The sequence below is a fragment of the Pleurodeles waltl genome, chromosome 10 (genome assembly GCF_031143425.1).
Source record: "Pleurodeles waltl isolate 20211129_DDA chromosome 10, aPleWal1.hap1.20221129, whole genome shotgun sequence".
NCBI classification, from domain to species: domain Eukaryota; kingdom Metazoa; phylum Chordata; class Amphibia; order Caudata; family Salamandridae; genus Pleurodeles; species Pleurodeles waltl.
The window spans coordinates 201,248,951-201,272,219 of record NC_090449.1 but is presented as its reverse complement, the minus strand read 5'-3'; positions in this window follow the sequence as shown (position 1 = coordinate 201,272,219).

The window sequence follows — 23,269 nt, the reverse complement described above, 5'->3', positions numbered from 1 at the left end:
TCACAGAGGCTAGGAGAGTTCAAGAGGGGAAGAGGGGATTTAGGAAGGGAACAGCTGGGAAGGAGACCTATAGTAAGGAAAAACGTTAGAACACACAATATCAAAATTATATCTCCTGAAAGCAATATTAGACTATGATTTTAAGCATAGTCATTCTGAAAACATGAATAGTCTAAGAATGAAGTTTTAAACTGACTAGGTTTCAAGATGCCCAGATACCTGTACTGGAATCAAGATTAATTAAATGAAAACTTTCTTATTCAAGCATTTTCCTTTACATGAGAATTAGAAACAATATTCTGACTAAATTTTAAATCAGTCGTATAAATCCTTTTTTTAAGAATGCATAATCGAAGCATACAATATTACATTCAGAAATTATGGCCTTTTTGTGTTTTCTAGAAATGTATCAACACAGATTACACACTTTGCAGACATACATATTAATATATAATAATAAACACTAAGAAAGGATTGTACTTCAATGACTAACATGATATGAGTTCAGGAAATAAGTCACACACTTACCAACTCTAATACTACCAAACAAATATCCTAGAATGGTAACATACAATGAACAACATGAAATAGGCTCAATGAGAAAATCATGCGTTTTACTGATTTAATTGTCACCATGCAAAAATGTCAAGAAATGGTAGCGCGTAATAAATAACAAGGTTTAAATCATCATGAAATGAATCGTATGTCTTTCTGATTCGTAAGTCTTCATGTAAATGTCAAGAAATGGTTGTGCGCTATAAATAACAAGCTTTAAAATTATCTTGAATCGAATCGCGCGTCTTGCTGATTCTTAGCTGCCATGTAAATGTCAATAAATGGTAGCACGTAATGAAACACAAGTTTTTAAAGCTTCATAAAACGAATCGTGCGTCCTGCCGATTTGTAAGCGTCCATGTACAGGTTAAAAAACAATAGCGCGCAATGAAACACAAGTTCTACGTTTTTATAAAACGAATCGCACGTCTTGCCGATTCATAAATCTCCATGCAAGTATTATAAACACTCAAATGCACATTTTCAATGAGTTCAAAGTAAGTTGTTAATCAAATAGATAACTAGATAGATAATTAGACTCTAGAATATGAGAGTTCTGAAAATAAACGGTGTTGGGAATAAACCCAACTACCGTCTTACCGCTCAAGAACAAGATTCACCAATGAAGCATGAAAAGCAGAGGACTGGAAAATCAAATAGGCCACCGGGACAGGAACTCTGGAAATAGATGCTGTTCTGCACCGGGACTTCTGAATAGTGAGCACTGGGAGTTGGGCTGGCTCTCCTTTTATAGAGTCTTGGCCCAGCCCTCAATCACGCCCAGGCATGCTGCAGGGAAATCTCTGGAAGACCCTGGAAAGGGACCACACCCTAACACACTTTGAAAACCTGCAACAATACATTGCAAAGGAACAGTATTTGTAAGCATATTAAAAATCAATCTTCAGGATTGAATTCTGCAATGCAAAAGGTGAAACCACAACTTATCAACAAAATGCATACATTCAAATTTTTTTAGAGTGCTGGGTTTTTGCATTCTAGTCGCCAATAGAGCACGTAATGTTCTGGTGTTGACAGTACTCCCCTCTCCCAGGTGCGCTCTAGGGCCTGGTTTGCCTGGATTAAGACGATGAAAGCATCTCACAAGTACTGGAGCATGAACATCAGAGGCGGAAAGCCATGAGTTACTTTCAGGACCATAACCTTTCCATGAGATTAAGTAACATAGATTACGCCCTCTCAGTTTAGTATCCAACACTTTCTTAACTTCGTATTCTTCTTCCCCTTGAACTAGAACAGGAGCAGGATGAGGGTGGATCTTTTGGACTGCCTTTTTCAAGAGGGAAGTGTGGAACACTGGATGAATCCGTAAGGATCTGGGTAATTTATAGGTCACCGGATGGATTTGCTGAAGGACAGTGCAAGGACCTATGAATTTGGGGTTAAACATGTGCTTCTTCTTGAAGTCTATATGTTTCGTGGAAAGCCACACTTTGTCAACTGGTTGATGGTGCGGTCCCTCACAATGTTTCTTGTCATAATGCCTTTTGTATTTTTGTTTGGCTTTTTCTAAATGCTGTTGAAACAGTTTCTGGGTTTGATGCAAATGCTGAATGGTTTCCGACACAGCTGGAGTAAGAGAACTTTCTTTAGGAATAATGATGGGCAAGGTGTCAGGATGAAAGCCAAATAAACCAAAAAAGGGTGTAACACCAATTGAAGTGTGGAATGAGTTATTATAAGTTAACCCAGCTAACCAGAGCATAGATGTCCAAGAATGAAGTGCATTGTCAGCGTAGGCACGTAGGTATTGTTTCAAGGTCAGATTTAGTCTCTCCGTTTGACCATCCATTTGAGGGTGGTGACTTGTAGATAGTGTAGATGTCACTTGAAGTGTTTTACACCATGTCTTCCAGAAATTGGAGGTAAATTGTGACCCCCGATCGGAGAGGATAACCTTCGGCAGTCCATTATAACGAATTACTCTGTTCAGTAAAATAGTTGCCAGTTCACTAGAAGTGGGCAGTTTTTTACAGGCAATGAAATGTCCATATTTTGTGAGACCACCAGAATTACTGAATGCTGTCGAACCACTGGCAAAAAAGTAATAAAGTCTAAAGAAATGTGCTCCCATGGACGACTTGGAGTTGGTAGTGGATGTAACAACCCTTTTGGTTTTGAATGACTTGTTTTAATGCAGGCACAAACTTCGCAGGTGTCCACCATTGCTTTTAAATCTTTTGTCAGGGTAGGCTATCAAAAATAATGTTGGATCAGTTCAATAGTTTTAGGAGTACCTGGATGACCTGCCGTAGGTATAACATGCAACCAATGAAACACTATCTTGCGAAGCTTGGTAGTGGGTACAAACAAACAAGCGTTATGAAAGAGTAGTCCTTGCTTGATTGACCTTTTGGGATCTGCTTGGCCCCATGTTTGCCATTTTTCAACAGTGAAAGAGTTGCGAATTTCTTCAAAGAAATCTTCAGTTTTCATGATACATAGAACCTTGTCAGGAGCAATGATAGCTCTGGAGGGTTGAAATGAAGGCAACGTGGTAGACTCTTGATTGGACAAGTCGTCAGCTTTGCGATTATCTTTACCAGGCCGGAAAGATACTACAAAATCAAATTTGGCAAAAAACAGCATCCAGCGTAATTGCTGAGGGGTCAAAGTCTGGCGGAACTCATGAATTGAAGATTACAATGATCAGTATATACTGTAACCGTGTATTTGGCACCCAACAAATGATGTCTCCATTCTTTGAAGGCATCACAAATCACCAAAAGCTCTTTTTCAGCAATGACATAGTTATTTTTCGGCTTCGTTCAACTTCCGAGACATATAAGCTACAGGATGAAGTTGACCAGTGTCTTTATTTTGTTGTGATAAGACGGCCCCTATTGCTACATCTGAAGCATCAGCTTCCACTATGAAAGGTCGATTTGCATCAGGATGAATCAAGACTGGAGCAGTGGAGAAAGCTTCCTTCAAAGTCGAGAAGGCTTGATCAGATTCTGGGGACCATACACATTTTTCTTTCTTTCTTAGTAGCTTAGTGATTGGAGCTACTGTCTGGGAGAAATGATTTTTGAACCTCCGGTAAAAATTTGCAAACCCCAGAAAACATTGTACATCACGAACAGTCTTTGGGGTGGGCCAATCAGATACTGCTTTCACTTTCTTTTCTGCCATCACCATACCTTGAGGGGTAAGAATAACTCCTAAAAACTCAACTGTGGTAACGTGAAACTCACACTTGGTTAGTTTGCAGTATAAATGGTGCTTTCGAAGGGCTGTGAGAATTTTCTTGACATGTTGGACATGTTCGTTTTCATTGTCTGAGTAGATCAGAATGTCATCAATGTAGACTATGGCAAATATGTCGAGGTACTCTCTAAGAACATCATTCAAGAAAAATTGAAATGCTGCTGGAGCATTACACAGACCAAAAGGCATGATGGTGTATTCAAAAAGGCCATATCTTGTCTTGAATGCTGTTTTACATTCGTCACCCTCTCTCATTCTGACCAAATGATAAGCACCTCGAAGGTCAAGCTTCGTGTAGATTTTTGCTCTCTTTACTTGTTCCAATAAAACCTGAATTAGGGGTAAAGGATATTTATGTTTGAAGGTGACTTTGTTCAAACCCCTATAGTCGATGCAAGTTCGAAGTTCTCCATTAGCCTCTAGAACAAAAAACAAAGGAGAAGCTGCAGGAGACTTAGAGGGACGAATGAAGCCATTCTCCAAAAGTTGATCTAGGTATTTTCGTAAGTTGGGAAGTATCGCACCCGGCGCTAGATGAATTTGGCAGTAATAAGATCTATGATGAGGTAGATTCTCTGCTCCTTTCTCATCAACTACATCTTTGTAAGTTGAATACTGTTAGGGCAATTGAATTTCTTTCTCCGCAGCAGTAGCTATGGAAGACTTGCAAACTTTTGGTACTTGAATCTTTTGGAGACATTATTCGTTACATAGCGCAGATGAGAACGCGATTTTTCGTTCTGCCCAATTGATCTCTGGATTGTGATGAATTAACCATGGCAAGCTGAGGATAATCCCATATTGGGGAGCATGAATCACGTCAAAGATGATTTTCTCATTATATTTCTTTCTTTGATTCTTATCTTCACAAATCATTGACAAGGGGATAGTCTGCAGAGTTACTGGAACTCCAATCAAGAGTTTTCCATCGACTGCCTGGATGACTTCTGGGGTTTTCTTTTCAATACATGGGATCCCCCATGCACAAACCAATTGGATATCAACAACGTTCCCAGTAGCCCCAGAATCGACTAGAGACTTTTTGAATGAACTCTTTTTCTTGACCTGAATTCTTATTTCCAGTTTAAGATGCCTAGATTGTGAAGGGTCCACGGTGACACCCAAGAGCAACCCTTCTCTGCATCTCGGGTGTTTTAGTTTTCCAACTCGACTGGTGTATTGGCTGCGACCTTCTGAACCGGACCTTGCTTGTTCTTTGGTTTGATTGGACAATCTTTGGCAAAATGACCCTTCCGCCCACAATAAAGACATTGGCCATTTTTTCTGCGTTAATCCTTTTCCTCTTTGGTCAAAGGTCTTCTGATGGTTCCAATTTCCATCGGTTCCGTCATTCTCTCTTTTGGAATTCTTGAGTCTCTGTTATCATGAATACGCCATGAATATTTTTCAATCTCGTTGCGCGTTCCTTTACGTTCTGCTAAACGATGATGAAGCCTCAAAACAAGGTTTATTAATTCTTGACAGTCTGTCGGTTGTGGGTCGATTTGCGCTAAGATATCTTTTAATTCCTCTTTGAGTCCCTTGTAAAACAAAACCGCTTGTTTTTCTTTAGGCCAGGATGTCTTGGCAACCAACCGATTAAAATTGGCTAAATACGATACTAGATCTTGATTCCCCTGGCGTAAATCTAATAATTCACAATCTGCTGACTGTGTTACAGTTCTACGATAAAAAACTCTCTCAAACTCACGAAAAAAATGTCTCCAGTTGTACAACAAGGGACTATCTTTACGCACAAGAGGAATTGCCCAAGTAGCTGCATCCCTAGCCAAATATGATAACAAGAAAGCTACTTTGGACTGGGCATAGGGGAAAGTATGTGGTCTGCAGGTGAAGTGTAGTCCCACTTGAACCAGGAAAGATTGCGCTTTCGAAGGGTCACCTGAGAAACGTTCTGGGGGAGTTAAAGGAATTGCAGGAGGAACATTTAGAGAAATGTTTGTCGGATTACTTCCAGAAGCCTGAGAAGAAGTACCTGGCCAAAACACACCTGTGGGACTTTGTTCCTTCTTCTCTACCTTATCTTGCAATTGACTCACTTTCGCAGCTAAGCTAGTTGTTAATTCTTTGGATGATACCACCACTGCCTGTAGCTGGGTGATAGCCTTGACTAACTCGTCTAGTGTGGCCATGTAGAGAACATACACAATTCGTGGGCTCACTATTCTGTCAGAGTCACCAGATCATTGGGGTCTGCGCAGGTTCCCAACACGTCCACCACTGAACAGCTCCAATACTCTGATAGATAAATCACAGAGGCTAAGAGAGTTCAAGAGGGGAAGAGGGGATTTAGGAAGGGAACAGCTTGGAAGGATACCTACAGTAAGAAAAAAGAACACACAATATGAAAATTATATCTCCTGAAAGCAATATTAGATTATGATTTTAAGCATAGTCATTCTGAAAACGTGAATAGTCTAAGAATGACGTTTTAAACTGACTAGGTTTCAAGATGGCCAGATACCTGTACTGGAATCAAGATTAATTACATGAAAACTTTCTTATTCAAAAATTTTCCTTTACATGAGAATTAGAAACAATATTCTGACTAAATTTTAAATCAGTCGTATAAATCCTTTTTTTAAGAATGCATAATAGAAGCATACAATATTACATTCAGAAATTCTGGCCTTTTTGTGTTTTCTAGAAATGTATCAACAGAGATTACACACTTTGCAGACATACATATTTATATATAATAAACACTATGAAAGAATTTTACTTCAATGAGTAGCATGATATGAGTTCAGGTAATAAGTCACACACTTACCAACTCTAATACTACCAAACAAATAGCCTAGAATGGTAGCATACAATGAACAACATGAAATAGGCTCAATGAGAAAATAGCACGTCTTACTGATTTAAATGTCACCATACAAAAATATCAAAGAAATGGTAGCGCATAATAAATAACAAGGTTTAAATCATCATGAAACGAATCGTATGTCTTTCCAATTCGTAAGCCTTCATGTAAATGTCAAGAAATGGTTGCGCGCTGTAAATAACAAGCTTTAAAATTATCTTGAATTGAATTGCGCGTCTTGCTGATTCGTAGCCTCCAAGAGTAAATGTCAATAAATGGTAGCGCGTAATGAAACACAAGTTTTTAAAGCTTCATAAAAAGAATCGCGCGTCCTGCCGATTCATAGGCGTCCATGTACAAGTTAAAAAACGATAGCGCGCAATGAAACACAAGTTCTACATTTTTATAAAACTAATTGCGCGTCTTGCCGATTCATAAATCTCCATGCAAGTATTATAAACACTCAAATGCACATTTTCAATGAGTTCAAAGTAAGTTGTTAATCAAACAGATAATTAGACTCTAGAATACGAGAGTTCTGAAAATAAACGGTGTTGGGAATAAACCCAACTACTGTCTACCGCCCAAGAACAAGATTCATCAATGAAGCATGAAAAGCAGAGGACTGGAAAATCAAATAGGCCACCGGGACAGGAACTCTGGAAATAGCTGCTGTTCTGCACCGGGACCTCTGAATAGGGAGCACTGGGAGTTGGGCTGGCTCTCTTTATAGAGTCTTGGCCCAGCCCTCAACCACGCCCAGGCATGCTGCAGGGAAGTCTCTGGAAGACCGTGGAAAGGGACCACACCCTAACACACTTTGAAAACCTGTAACAATACATTGCAAAGGAACAGTATTTGTGTAAGCATATTAAAAATCAGTCTTCAGGATTGAATTCTGCAATGCAAATGGTCAAACCACAACTTATCAACAAAATGCATACATTATAATGTTTTGAGAGTGCTGGGTTTTTGCATTCTAGTCGCCAACAGAGTGTTGACAAGGACTGACAACACCTGTACTGTGGGAGAGATGGCATTGCGATGACGATTGACAGCCAACAGACCCGGCTCCAACTGGCTCACCAGCTCCATGATGGTCTGCTGGTTCATACAATAGGTCTGAATGACGTGTCGCTCCTCCAGGGTGGCAGGGTCAACTAGGAGCCTGTACACCGAAGCATTCCTCATCCTCAGCCTTCCATCCATCGTACCTGGGAATAGGAGGGAGTAGAAATCATGATGTGCACCATTGACTTCTGGGCGTAGCTGTGCTGCGCACAGTGCACAATATTATTCCAATTACACAACTAGAATGCACTCTCAATGCACATTGCACTCATAAAATGGCAGCCACCTGTCCAGCATGTACAGGACAGACGGAAGTTAGCCCACCCTGCCGGCGTAACACTTCATGGCAAGAGGCGGTCACTACCGCTGTGCAACTCCTCATTGGTTAACAGTGTTGCCTATGGGAGACAGGAGCCAGTGCTGATTACCTCTGGCAATGACGGTGATGTCCGCTACAGACGTGATGCCATTTCATGTGCCCAGGCTCACTTGACTCCTGACATTCGTGCACAGAAGACCCCCACTGCATGTGCTGCTGTGTTCTGATTATGGTTGCCAAGATGCCATGTCCTGCAGGTGATAGGGCCCCAGCCCTCACCCAGAAGGAATCAGAGAAGCTCATGGATGGGGTCCTACCCCTGTGTGGACAGTTAATTGGGGCACCAGAACAAAGGTGACTGCAATCTCACTGTCCTGTCTGTGAGTGGTGCATATGGGGACGGGAGCATTGGGACGAGGCAGTGTGACAGGAGCATGGACATGGGTGAGGAGTCAGAGGATATGTGGATTAGTGAAACTTGCGTGTAGGTAGTGAGATGTGTGCTGTCCACTGCTGTCCCTGTGTTGCAAGGCTACATGATCTTGGCCTTCTGTCTGTGTCACCCATGCAGGTCAGCGCCCATCAGAAGTAGGGGATATGGCGTGCCATCGGCAAGCAAGTGTGGACCCTGGGAGTCCATGCCTGGCAAAGCACCCATTGCAAAAAGCGGTGGGAGAACCTGAGATGCTGTGCCCGGAAGACCGCGGAGGCCCAGCTGGGGGCGTCCTCCCAACGAGGGAGGGGTGCCCATCGGACCCTAAACCCCACTTATGTCCTGCATTTTGGCAGTGGCATATCTTGAGGTGGATGGGCGCTTGAGAGCAGCACACCAGCCACAAGGGGGTGAGTACACACTCTCACTTGCATTATGTGCAGCCTTAGTGGCTCAGGATGTGACTATTGGAAGGCTGTAGTGTGGGTGCTAGGTAGATACATGTCCACTATGGGTATTAGACAGCTGGGAATTATTTTATCTTAGATGTGTGACCAGCTCATGGCAACAGGGTCATTCCATCTGGGACGTCAGGCCATTGTGATATGTTCTTGGCAACCACTGTGCCAGGGGTGAATGCAGAGTCCTCAATTTGCAGGCAGGTAGTTTTTAAGTAGTGAGGTAAGGTTGTCCAAGATGTCACAGTGCAATTTGTGTGTAGCCTAGTTGGCACACCAACTACCCATGCAGGTTTCAGTTGGTTCGGTAGTCCAGAAATTGTGTGTATCAGAGGGTATGGGAAGTTGCCAGGTACTGTGCAGCTGTGGAGGGTATGCCTCGCATCATGTACACGATTCCATCTGTGTCACCAACAGTGGTACACGTGCATTGCTGTGGTTGGGCCCATGGCCCATTGTTGTAACAAGTATAAGTGAGTGCATGGCATGTCATGGCCTTTGAGGATGTTGTAGATGCAGTTTGTGACCTCCTCGGTCTTTGTGTGCATCAGCATCATCTGGCAAAGGAGAAGGGGCACCGGGAAGTGGGGAAGCTGCAGACCATGGGACCAAGGAGGCTGAATCTAGCGGAGCAGAGTGAACAGTGGGACAGAGGGCGAGGGGAGTGCCACAGGGGAGACAGCATTGAACACAACATCTTCAGATTCCTCCTCCGATGGCGGCTCCCTGGTGGTGTTGGACCCATCTGGGCCCATGCCTGCTTCAGCCTTGTCTGCCACCCCCCTTACCAGCACCACCCTTCCTGTAGCTCCCCACCCTGTTGCCTGTGCACGCTCACCCAGGAAGGTGGGCTTCTCCTTTGCCACAGGCACCTCTGCCCCTGTCAGCCCTGCTGCCATCAATGAGAAAGCTATTGACCTCCTGAGGTCCATCTCTGAGGGCAGACTACCCCAGATGCAGCATTCAAATGCCTTCCCATAGGGCATTCATGGTGCCCTGTCTGCCCTGCAGAGATCGTTTAAAGCTCTGGCCTCTTCATTGACGGTAGCCAGTGTTCCTACATCCTTCTCCCATCACCCATCCAAGACACACCTTCATACCACCATGCATCCACATCAACAGACCCAGATCTTAAGGACCAATGCCCGCACCACAGGAGACACCACCGCCATGAACACACACAACAGACACAAGCAGACACAACAAAATCCTATCTCTACACGGACTCCCCCACCACCTCCAACCTCACAGTCACATCACCACTCACACCTGCAGTCACTACCTCATCAATTCCAGAATCTGCCACATGTGCTCTCACTGCCACCGTTACCACAACATCACATCCCCACACATGCACCCCATACACCACATACGCATATACCACAACTGCCAACACAGCCACATGCAGCACATCCTCCCTACCTGCAGACACCACCCCAACATTCACTTACACATCACCTCTGCCATCTCCCCATGTCTCCTCCCCCTCCTCCTAGTACACCTAAATGCCCACACTCACCTACCCAACAGTCACCCATCACATCCATGTCATCCACCCAGGCACCAGCACCCAAGGCACCTCCACTTTCACACCTCTCAACCATTCCTTGTGCCTCCACAGCCAAACATCTTACCCATGACCTACCTTCTGCCCCTCAGAAACCTTTCCTTCAAGAGTTTTCCCTGTTTCCCCCAACTTGCTCAGTCCCTGTTCCTCCCAAGCACCCTGTTACTCTTCCCAGACCCCTGCCTTCCACCTCATAGTCCTTCTCTGGTTCTCGCAAGGCCCCTCCACCAACTGAAACCTCCACCCCCACAAAGTGAGCAGTTCCCCCTCCCAAACTGAAGCCAAAACACACTCCCTCTACCTCAAAGGCTATGCGAAGGCCCACCTCCCTCCTGGCTAAACCAGTGCCTTCCAAGGACAAGTCAAAGGAGCCCCCCTCTAAATCCACCTCCAAGGACCCCCATCCAAGACCAGGATGAAGGACCCGACCCCAAACCGCCCCCCACCTGCCCCTCATCCTTGAGGTGCCTGCATGCCCCATTGATGCCCCGGCCCAGTGTAGGTCAGCACATTGCAGTTGGGAGCTAAGTTGGGGCGTTATTCTGTGCCCAGTGTTCTCGGGGCACTGTGGGGCATTTGGACTGGCCTTTTGGCCTATTGTTCATAGTTTTGTTTTTAATACTTGTTCCGCTATTACATCTGCACCACGGCAACGTTGGTGGCAATGGTGACAACCGTCTCCTAGCTTTCCTTCTACATGTATGTGTGGTGGATGTGTGATTTTGTGTGTGTGTTGTGTGTGCACTGCTGTCTTTCCCTCCAGTATGTGCTAGGCTGGTGTGCTTACGGTTGGTGTCCAAGTCGACGTTGCTGGTCCTGGAGGTCAATGGCCACCAGGAACATTGGGAAGACTTGCAAATCGCGTGCCATGGCGCCTACGGATGTGCCTATGTTCCGGAAGGTAAGTGTTCCCTTTTAAGTTGTTCAATTCCGCCAGGCTTTTCGTGGTGGAGAGATCGCCCTCGAACTCCTGGTGGCGTGCAACCTTCGTAATACGGGCATAGTGAACAGCCTGGCTACCGGCCTGGAGATGCCTTCCGCAGGCTGCAGTGGTCCGTCCACTGTGGCGGTCTGAACGGAAACTTGGCTGTGTTCTGCAAGTGCCTTCCTAGTACTCGTAATATGGCGGTCTTCGTACGCCGGGCCTGCGGCGGTGTGACCGCCACTTCCACCGCAGCGGTCCACTGACTTCAAACACCGTAATGAGGGCCAATGTCATTTGGAAACCTATATACAGAATATATGACTCTGCCTCCCCTATCTTTTTCTGAGTGTTGCTCCCCACTCCGTATGAGGAGTCTCTATGTACAGAGGAACATCTACCCACCCAAAAAAAAGGGAAACCCATCCCTAATCACAAATTGTACTTCTAAAATTAGTACAGCCAAAAAGAGGCACAAATGGTAGTAAAGTACTCGGGGTCAGAGCTGGAATAATTCCAACACCACACATTGCCAAACACTGGTACTGCAACACACTCCTGTAGAAATCAGTGAAGTTAGGGATTTACTTCAAACTCCATAGGAAATAATGTTAAATTAAATTAATGTAAATAATTAACAATATATAAAAATATAATTTAATGTTAAAAATATAAAACAGTACTTAATTTTAATGTAATCATAAAATATTTTTGTATACAAAAATGAATGTAACAATTCATTTAATTAAATATAATTAAACTACTCATGATGACTGCTGTACCCCAATTTTAATATTTATTAGTTCATAGTAAAAAAAACTTTGTTTTCTTTAGGTCTGAATTTACTTTTAATTTAACCATGAGTAAAATAATATTAATGCAAGTTAATATATTTTAAATAATTTAATTTAAAATCAAAATGTAGTTAATAGTGTGGTAGCATTTACAATTAAAATCAATATGTTAAAGTAATTTACACCTTTAAAATGTTACATACAAAATATTTTAACAAACGTTTTCCACTTTGAACAAACTTAGATACTTTTACCTATACTTTACCACAGGGAGATCTCTCTACCCCAATGATGGAAGTCTCTGCCAGGTAAAGTATAGGGAAAACTAAAAACATTTTTTTCCACTTTTTTAATAATAACTTACACTTGCAAGTTAGTCTTCATTCTCTTTTTTGGAGGGATGTCGACAAGTATGTCTGAAATATCTACCCTTTTGAGCAACTTTATACTTCGATTTTGTGAAAAGCCAAAAGTGGTAAAGTTACTCAAAAGTGTAGGAGTAAATTTACACGTGTAAATCACTCATACAGTTGAAACTTACCCTTGTAAATAGACACTTTATGGTACAGATCATGATCTATAAAGCGTTGGGTATGTCATAACTGTGATCTTTTTGCTGACAATGCTGAACAATCCAACTAACATATTCTATTTAAAAAATAAAAAAAAATTGGCAGTTAAAGAGAAGCAAAACCACCATGGCAACACCGTGTATCTCACAGTATTCTTCACCAATCTTTACTAGCATACCCTGTTTGGACCCTCCTTCCTCCCAAAGCTCCCTCCTGTACGTAAAGCGTCACAAAGTCACAATCATTATTACAGTCCGAGTGCCCAGGCAAGTCATCCAAAAGGCCCCAAAATGTGCCCATCACGCTCCATATTTTCTCACATTTACTTGAGCATCCCCTAATTTTATAGACCTGGCATTCTGCAGTCCTACAGCTGTCCATGTATGATTTTCACTCCTCAATACCTGGTGATTCGGTCACATCCCAGGGTGGATAGCCATCCAGTGTACCATCCAGGACATTCCTCACCCCAGATGTTCAAAAGAATAATTTTTTGTATGACCTCAGTTGTGAGGAAGGCTCCTTCCCAAAGTCCATCCTTGACCCCTTTCTAGAAGTCCTCTAAGCGTGAGCAAGCTCAAAAAGTATACAGGAGCAACCCCGGGGCCCCACAGCCCCTGGCACACTCATCTGTACTAGCTTTACCCATCTTGTGTAATATATGAGTATGTAGTAGGATCTGTGAGTATATGGAGTTGGATCAGCCGGAACTGGGCTGTAACTGCCACCTCCCTGGGTGATCAGTGTTCCTCCTACCATTCCTCCCTTTGTAGCCCGTCAACATCTACGTCCTAGGCCTCTATGTCCCTCAGCAAACAATCAATCAATCAGTTTTTGTAAAGCACAGCAACTCACCCATGAGGGTCTTAAGGCGCAAGCAAGGGATCAGGGGCATTATGTATTAATTTACTGCAGGGTAGAGAAACTCTTTTTGTAAGGAGTGGTGCCTTCAACAGGTTGTCCTCTAGTGGCGAGGATTCCTCCAGCGGCTGGCCCTTCTCTATATGTGCTTACAATGCATGCCTCAACTGATAGTATCTAAAGGTTTCCTTAGGAGCCTTATCATATTCTGTTTGCAGTACCTACCAGGCAATTACATCCTCCCCCCTCCACACATCACCCAATGTAGAGATGCCTATTAAGTTCCATCCTGTAAACCCTTCAATGGTTGCCATTTCTGCCAAGGTGTCACATCGAATAGAGGGGTTATCTTAGTAGGTCAACCCTGCCATCCAAGGAGTCTAGTTGCCCTCCACCACAATGAAGCTGTAACTCTCATGAGAGTCGTGTAGCCATTCCTGGAGTACAGTGCCCTCGGGTAGCCCTGGGGGCCTAAGCCTGTGAGGTCACCCGTGATCAAGGGTTCCATAAGGGGTTGAAAGCCCACTCTTTGACTAGTATCAGTTGTGATGCCCCATAGTACTTTTCCATCATACCACCCCCTTGTGAGATTGATCATCGCTATCCTGGCTGGACCCCCACAACTAACACATACACTCTGCTGTGCACTTTAATTAGTCATGGTATGCAGTTTGAGTGCACCATTTCAAGAACTTTTTAACTAAGTGCAAACTTTTGAAATATCTGTTTGAACAAACATAGTGCTGATTAGTAAAAAGCTACAACCTCCTGCTGACCTCAGGGTTGCTGGATATGCTTCCTTGTTGTTTATTTGTTCAGCTGCCCTGCCATTTAAATAAAGGTCTCCATTTCTTGCACCAGATTAGTTTAACACCGCTGTTTCCAGTGGATCTCAAAGTTATCTGACATGCTTGCTTGTTGTTTATTTGTTTAACTGCTCTACCATTTAATTAAAGACCTCTATTTCCTTCCCCCGGGTTAGTAATCAATGTCAGTCTTCTCTTCTGCTACTAAGGATCAACTTCACAGGGAAGTGGTAAAAGATTTTCACTTCTGCAGAAGTCCTAGGAATCCAGGTGAGTGGCCTTTGGTGTGACTTGAAGGTAGTTCCAGGTAGTGCCCTACATACTTATAATAACATTATACATAAGTGTAGGAAAAAGTTTCTTTATGCATGACCAATGCCATTTTTTAGACTAATGATGCTAGTTGTTTTTGACTCTGTGCATTTGGGCTTTGCTAACCAGGACCCAGTGCAGGTTCTCTGACCCCTAAAACATGTTGACATTGGCTACACTCCTAATTGGCATAGTGTTGTAATCAATGATTGATTCTCGTAGGTTATAAAAGAGGTAGTTTTATTAGCTTAGTGGAAGGTTACAGATAAGGCCCCACCAGGAGCAGCATCCTGCGCTCAGCCCTTCTCACTGTCCACTTATCCAAGCACAAACTGTCAACATTCTAGCTATACAATGACCTCACTCAATGGCTGAGCAGCAGGGAACATTAAGGGAGTGAGGAGGATGAATAAGATAGCAAGAGGCCACAACACATAGTTAACTTACCTATACGTTCACAGATAATGGTAAAATGTGTAGACAGGACCTGCACATTTTTTGTCACTAGTGGACAGTTGCACCCATTGTTCCACCACTACAGTGACAGTGCATCACATAAAAATGGGTCTACTGTTGTAGCCTGTCTGTGCAGTTTTAAAGCCGAACATCTATCTGTCAAAAATAACCCCTTTTTACAGCTGTAAACCCTCCTTTCAAATATTAATAACTCACCCCTAAGTAGGCCTTAAATGCTAAATGGCAGGGTACTTAAAAGTAGACCATGTAAAGGTTTAATTTTAAACCTGTACTTATAGTGACATGGTCATCCTGTACACCCAAGTTATGTGTCTCAGCTTTGGGAGCTTGTTCACACCTCATCAATGGGCTATTCAGCTCCTTGGTGACACCTAGAAGCTCATGCAAATGGGCTTCTAGAGGCTTTAGGCAGGTAAAAGGTGACACTTTCCAAGTACCTCTTGTAAATTATTAATAATAATCCAACTTCACCAGTGAATATTTGAAAAAGTCCAACTTTGTATCTGATTCCTAGGCAGAGATGGTTCTTTAAGATCTGCATCATAAGACATATGCCAAAGACCTGCATTTGCTGGTTGGCAAGGATGCCCTTACCCTTCAAGTTACTCTTTTCACCCAAGATCTGAGGTCTGTTGTGAGCACCAGGGCATTTGACTGACTCATCCAAGGCCAGAAGTGAAGAATGATGCTGCCACATACTTTTGTAACTTTGAGTATTAACTAAGTGGGCAGAAATTTGATGGTTTCCTTATTTCCCTCTAAAGCCCTGTTGTATGTTCTACTGACTATGGTTGGTCAGTTTGAATCTAGACACATTGGAACCATCATTCTTTGCCTTCAAGTTCCAGAGAACTTATGGGTATACCTAAATTCTAATCTAAGGGCCTGATATACAGGTTGGTGGACGAGTTATTCCATCATAATTATGACCGATTTCCAACTCTCTGTCCTAGAAGTGCATTATATCTGGTTGCACTTGTAATACAGCAGACGGTATATCCGTCATATTTATAATTGAGTAACCTATTTGCTGAACTATAAATCGGGCCCTAAGAGTCCTGACAGAAGCCTACTCATCCAGTGGGTTCTCAAGTCCTACGTGTAAAAATCTTGTCCGTAACCAACTATTCTCAAGACTGAACTTCAATTTAGAGCCAAATACAAGTTATCAGTCCATGTCTTGGTATTTGTTGGCATCCTATACATTGACTAGATCAATTTGACACATCAACTGGCCCCACATGCTGTGTATGGTAGGCCCACTTTACCAGTCCTGGACCTGCAGTACAATGACCTTTGAACTAGACATATGGCCCTCATCTGCCAACACTGCCCCATAGAGACAGAATGAGTAAACCTTTGCTACATCAGTTCCTGTGTCTGGTTCATTCCATTGCCATTTAAAAGCACCACTTCTTGTTGTTGTGGTCCCATTTTGCTTTTTGCTTAGTGGGATATTGAGTTTGGCACAACCTCTGAAGCTGTAGCTCAGGCCAACAGAGCCACATTGCTTGAACCCATGGTTGTTCTTGTAGGACACAAAGAAAAGCTTCACAGCAATGGGTCCACATTGAGATGAGCATGATATGAGTGTTTTGGCATAGTATAAAACATTAAGACAACAGTGCTAAAGAGGGTGGACAGTGGGGGGCAAGATAAGTGTAATGTTACCTACAAAGGTATGACTCTTGGTGGAACTCCACAAAAAAGTAAATAAACTAAGATGCAAAGGGTGAAACGAACACTAAATTAAACAGTTTGACATTTTTAAACAAGCATTTGCAATGCAATGGGTCTTGCATTTGCACGAGTTAGAGCTATTAAGGTAGTAAACTCCTAACCGGACTTTTCTTGTCACATAAATTGAAAATGAAAAGTAAAACAGTTTCACATAAGCGAGCCAATTCACCCCGCTACTGCTGCCATTATCACCAGCGTGAAGAGACACACAAAAGAAAAAAGAAGTTTGCTCGCAGTCACACTTATCGCAGAAGTGCAATTAGCCATGTAACAGGGGTGAAGGCCAAGGCGGTTCAAAACCTCCTCAAGGAGGGCCACACGTAAACCATTTGCCAATGTCATTAAATGATTTTTGAAGGGGAAACCAATAAACAAGTGGTACTGATGGGTGTGAGGTGGGTGTGGTCAAAAGCCCAGATACATACCAACACATTGGAAACACAGCACTTGCGCGCTGCTATGCCCAACCTAAAAAGGATATGCTCCTTGTGAAAGAGCAGAGTGACATCACTAGCTGTGAACTGGGCTAATGGCTAAAGTTGGCTCTAGGCTGTAGTGGGTATAATTAAAATATGAGTGACATAACAACAGACCAGTGGGTGAAGAGGACTGACTGAAAGTCCATAAGAAATGATGATAAAGACAAAGGCCATTCTGGTGTTAGCAACGTTCTTTTCATGTTTGTAAATTCTGTATATAATGCACTTATCATTAGGCTTGCCATTAGTCAAAACCTTTTGATGTATAATATACTTACTTATACTGGCTGTCAGCCAGCCCTCTTTGATATCCAGGACTTTCACTTTTAAGAAAATGGTATGATAAACTTGGGCAGGACATCCAGGAACAAAAAAGTTTCTCCCTCCTGTCATCACCAATAAGAAATGCCAGGGATCCTGGCAGAGGGGAGGGTGTGGCCAGGTGGCCTTTGGCTCAGCGTGTTTGAGTGCTTGGAGCAAATATTGGGTGTGGGGAAGAGTGTTGCGAGCAGTGGTGGATGTTGAGGCAAGAGAAAGCTTTTGTGGGTGCTCAGACTAAGAGGCGGGATAAATGGCTGCCAACAGTGCCATTACCCCAGTGGTTCGGAGCGGAACATTTCCTGCTGCTACATTACACTAACAATGCTGCCCTAATTTTTGGGCTTACATTTTGGTTGCTTACTACCTTAAGAAACTCCCCAGGTTAAAAAACATATTGGTGAAGTTGTACGTCCAAGGCCCTTGCAACTTCCCATACTGTTAACGTCATGATCGGATTATCTGCTCTTGCTTTAGGCTTCTTTAAAATACAGTGGCAAGTGGCCCTTTGCCCTCTAACTCAGCCTGTATACTAGTTGTATCAGCCGATAGTAGCCTGCTCTGACCTGTGGCCATTTTTTTCTCCTGCTGGCAATAACTAGCCAATCACCAGCCAACACCAACACGTTTGAGGGTAAAATAAAATGCGCTGCATCTTGGGCACTACTTGCTTTGTAAATGTAGAAGGAAGTGAATTTCGGCCCCTCTGCCACGTTAACCTTTCATCTCCCAAAATACATCTCTGAAGGCTCCTTGGTTATATTTCCGGCTGAAAATTGGGCTTATTCATGCCTCACGGACTCATACAAGCCCTGTCTTCACCCCTCCGCAACTTCATCAGCTGTCCATGAATGTTCAGTGTGCTGGCCCTAGTTACGCAGGTCAGATTGAAGCTTTCAACCCTGCAGTTGTTTGTTCTGCTCATACAGGGGGCACACTTCATTACCACATCATACAATGCACTGATATGAGGTTTATTGTGTTCTCTGGATTCTCCGAACAAACATCAAACAGTAAACACATCTAGAAAAATATTTAGAGCTATTCCTGTTTTAAACTCCTAACCGGACTTTTCTTGCTACATGAATTGAAAAGTAAAACAGTTTCACATAAGCAAGCCCACGGCCACCATGAAGCGTGATGGAGACACACAAAAGAAAACAGAAGTTCGCTTGCAGTGAAACATATTGGCAAAAGTGCAATTATCCATGTTACCAGCAAAAGTACAATAATCCATGTAACTGGCAAAAGTGCAATTAGCCACGTAACCAGCAAAAGTGCAAGTAGCCATGTAACAGGGTTGATGTCATGCAAAGTGCATTACTCCTGCCCACCGAGATCACGCTGCCTGCGAAATAAAGAGGAAAAGTAGTCCAGAAACCATATGGAAAACATGGAGCCTCGTATGTTTTCAGTAGTTGGCCGGTGCGCTCAAGGGGGGTTAAATGTCGGAAAAGGCATGACGTATGCATGCCTTCCACTAATGAAATGAAGCGAATTGTAAAAGGCAAGCCCACAAACCAACCAAACTCATGGGCTTGACATGGACGTGGTTACAATCCCATAAAGAGATAAAATCAAGGACAAGTACTTTGCGCTCGACCCTAAAAAATAAATTCAACAGATTAGATGTATTTTATATAATTAGTGCACTAACACTATTTGCTGATGTATGTAGGTCATTCAGCCAGAAATTTCTGCTACCTGTTGTTTCGGCTATGTAGAAGTTTGCCAACCTTATATAGCCAATGTGGTAACTGTTAAGGAAGGAATTTGTGGCCTCAGCCGTTGGAAGACTCCAGGGCAGAGCACGCTTCATTTCCCATTTATTACTTTGTCCAGACTATTTGGGGACACTTCTTTCATGACTTTTCTAATCATGTTGAAGCATAAAGTCAAACCACTGCAACTCAGCACAACAATTCTATTACCTGATGTGTGACTATTGATTAGAGTGTTGTGTTCAATGCAAATATGCAGAGGAATTTGACAGAGCAGACCTCTGTGACTGTAACTGTAGTTTACTTAGGGTCCGGTGTTATTTCTCTCACACTGATTTCAAAATTATGGCTCTCATTATGACATTGGTGGTAAATGCTGCTTACCGCCGCGGTGACGGCTGGAAACATACCGTTGCGGAGGCGAACATCCGTTCACCATAGTATAACACACACACACTAAACCGACAGAATACTACCACAAACACATATTCGACAGTCCAAAAGGTAAGTGGTAAAGTGTAGATACTATCACCCATACCGTCACGCCAAGAAAACAACGCCCTCCACATTATAATCCACGAATCCACCACGGTGGACATTCAACAACGGTAAACCATTGGCAGTACACACCGGCGCAGACAGAATGGCCACCCAAATACAAAACAATGCAACATTGGCCAATACCAAAAACACACACCTGACACAGGTACACACACCACACACACACACCAAAAGCACTGTAAAACACCCACCCACATTACCCATAACCGTTTACGAACTGGAAAAATGGCCAAGAGATAGCCACGCAAATCACAGCAACAACTACACACACCACTAACACCCAGCCATCGGTCACACCCCTTACATTCTACCACATTACTCAACACCCACTGCACAACACACATCACACAACACCCACGTGCACATATAGGTACCCCCATTTCACAGAGAAGGAGTTGTGGGTCATGGTGGAGGAAAAAGTCAGGGTAGAGCCACAGCTGATTGGAGCACAGGTACAGCAAATATCCATTGCAAGGAAGATGGAGTTATGGTGGAGAATCATGGACAAGGTGAATGCCGTGGGACAGCATCCAAGAACATGGGACGACATCAGGAAGAGGTGGAACGACCTATGGGGGATTGTACGTTCCATGGCAGCAAGACACCAGCTCGCTATCCACAGGACTGGTGGTGGACCCTCATCTCCTCCCCCACAGGTGACAGCTTGAGAGGAGCAAGTCTTGGCAATACTGCATCCTGAGGGTATCACAGGAGTTGCCGAAGGACTGGACACTGGTAAGTCAATATTTATTACCTTTCACCCCCCATACCTGCATGCCATCTAACCCCCTCACCCTGACTCCCATCACTCCACTACATCCCAAACAGTGCACCTACACATTTGACGAACCCCAATGCCAAGCCCTGCATGCCATACCAATGCATGTACAGCGCAGCCCCGCATGTACAGCCATTACAAATGCATGCACAGCATGGAGAACTAACAATCCCACAATACATCACCATACACAAAGGTGTCAGGGCAACAGCAACAATATAGGGGGAGCTAGGGATGTAGAATATGTCACAGACATTAAGCATAATACATCACATCCCCACAGATGCCCCAGCCAATCCCAGTGGCGAGGAGGTGCCACAACTATCCAGTCCCCCAACAGAAGATGCCCCCATTGATGATGGTAACTCTGGACTTCTGGATCTGGATGAACGCCCTGGCCCATTAGGGACCACTGGTCAGTCAGCCACCCCCGCCCACTCCGAGTCCACCACAGAACCCCCTCTCAGTATCCAACACCACAGCACCCACCTAACGTCCCCACACCTCTGTCCCCAGGACACATCAATCAGCAATGTGCCCACCTCTACAGGGACCACAGTCCACACCTCACAGCCAAGATAATCAGGGTTCTGGGTCAGTGGCAGTGAGCACACCGTTCAGGGGACAGAGGGACAGGGACACTTGGAGGACAGCTGTGCACCAGGGGAGGACAGGCCCAGGGAACCGACTGTCCAGGAGGCACTCACTAATGTCCTGGGGGCTTACCAACAATCCCAGGACAAGATGGGCCACATTATTAACAACATGCAGGTAAACCAGCGGCTGCAGGAGGTACACCATCAGGAGATCAGGAAAGGTTTGCAGGCACTCAACACCACCATGGTTTCCATAGCAGGGGTGCTGGTTGATATGGCCAACATCATGAGGAAATATACAGCACACCAACAGGCTACTTCCACTGGCCAGTCAACTGAACAGCCCACCACATCTGCTGCAGCTAGTGGACAGGAGGCCCTGCCACAGGTCCCACAGGCTACCAGCACCCCTCCACCTGCAGAAGTTGAACCACCCTGCAAACGTTCTCTGCAACCCAGACAGGTGCCAGAGACACCTGCCAAGACCATTGCCAGAAAATGAGCCCCTCCTGAATGTCCCCCTTGTGTTCCACTGTCTCACCTTGTCCACTTTGAACTGCCATTTCTCTTCTTCCTATGGTCCCTTGGACACTGGACCTGTGCTACAAACAGACTGGACGAGTACCCTGGACTTACCTCTAACATCACCCCATTCCATTGCACTATTCCTTCTATAAATTTCTCTACAATAAACACCCTTGAATAGAGCTTGAGTGAAAATGTGCAATTATGTTCACAGTTACAACTTGTGGAATTGACCTGAACTTTGTGATAGCATACAAATAATGACATGTAGCTGTCTGTAGCCATCACATTAGTCCACAGTTGTAATAACACCAACATCTGCAAATTGAGATGGCATTGGCAACAGTCAGTTGCAATGCAAAGGAAGTGACTACCATCCTGCTTCAGCCACACTGAAAACATAAACAATTAGAGGAATTTTCAGTTCCACTGTCTTACCTGTGTGTCATTGGAAGCACTGCTGTATTACGGATGTTCTGTTGTCCACATCCTTATCCTCTGCCTCCTCATCCTCACTGTCCTCAGTGTCCATTGCTGCCACATGGGCATTTCCAATCTCCTCCTCCTGCAGATAAGGCACATGTCATCTGAGGGCCAGGTTGTGCAACATGCAGCATACTACAACTTTCTGGCAAACCTTCACAGAGGAGTAGCACACGGATTCACCTGTCAGAAGGAGGCATCTAAACCTGGCCTTCAGGAGGCCGCAGGCACGTTCTATTATCCGCCTGGTTCGCCCATGTGCATCGTTATACCGATTCTCAGCCCCTGTCCTGGCCTTCCTCACTGGGGTCAGGAGCCACAACAGGTTTGGGTAGCCAGAGTCACCTGCAAGAATTGAGGGACAAACATTAGCCTTATCAAATGGTATGGGGGATGACTCCGGAAGGCATACACTGACATATATTGGGTGGGTACTCAGGCTCACCTATTAGCCACATTCTGTGCCCCTGTAATTGTGCCATCACATTTAGGCTGCTGCTATTCCTTAGGATGAAGGCGTCATGCACTGACCCAGGATACTTGGCGGTTGAGTGAGTGAAAACTCTTCCAATTCCTGAACACCTGTTCATTCTGGCAGGGGGACAAATGCAATATGTGTTTCGTCAATCGCCCCAATAATATTAGGAATATGTCCCATTGTATATAATCCAGCCTTCACAGTGGCCAAATCTTCCACTTGGGGGAAAGCTATATAGCTGTAGATGTGTTTGAGCAAGGCAGACAAAAACCTTGCCATCACTATTGGGAACATTGGCTGTGACATTCCTGCTGCCAAGCCCACTGTCACTTGGAAAGAACTAGTTGCCAAGAAATGGAGCACTGATAAAACTTACACAAGAGTG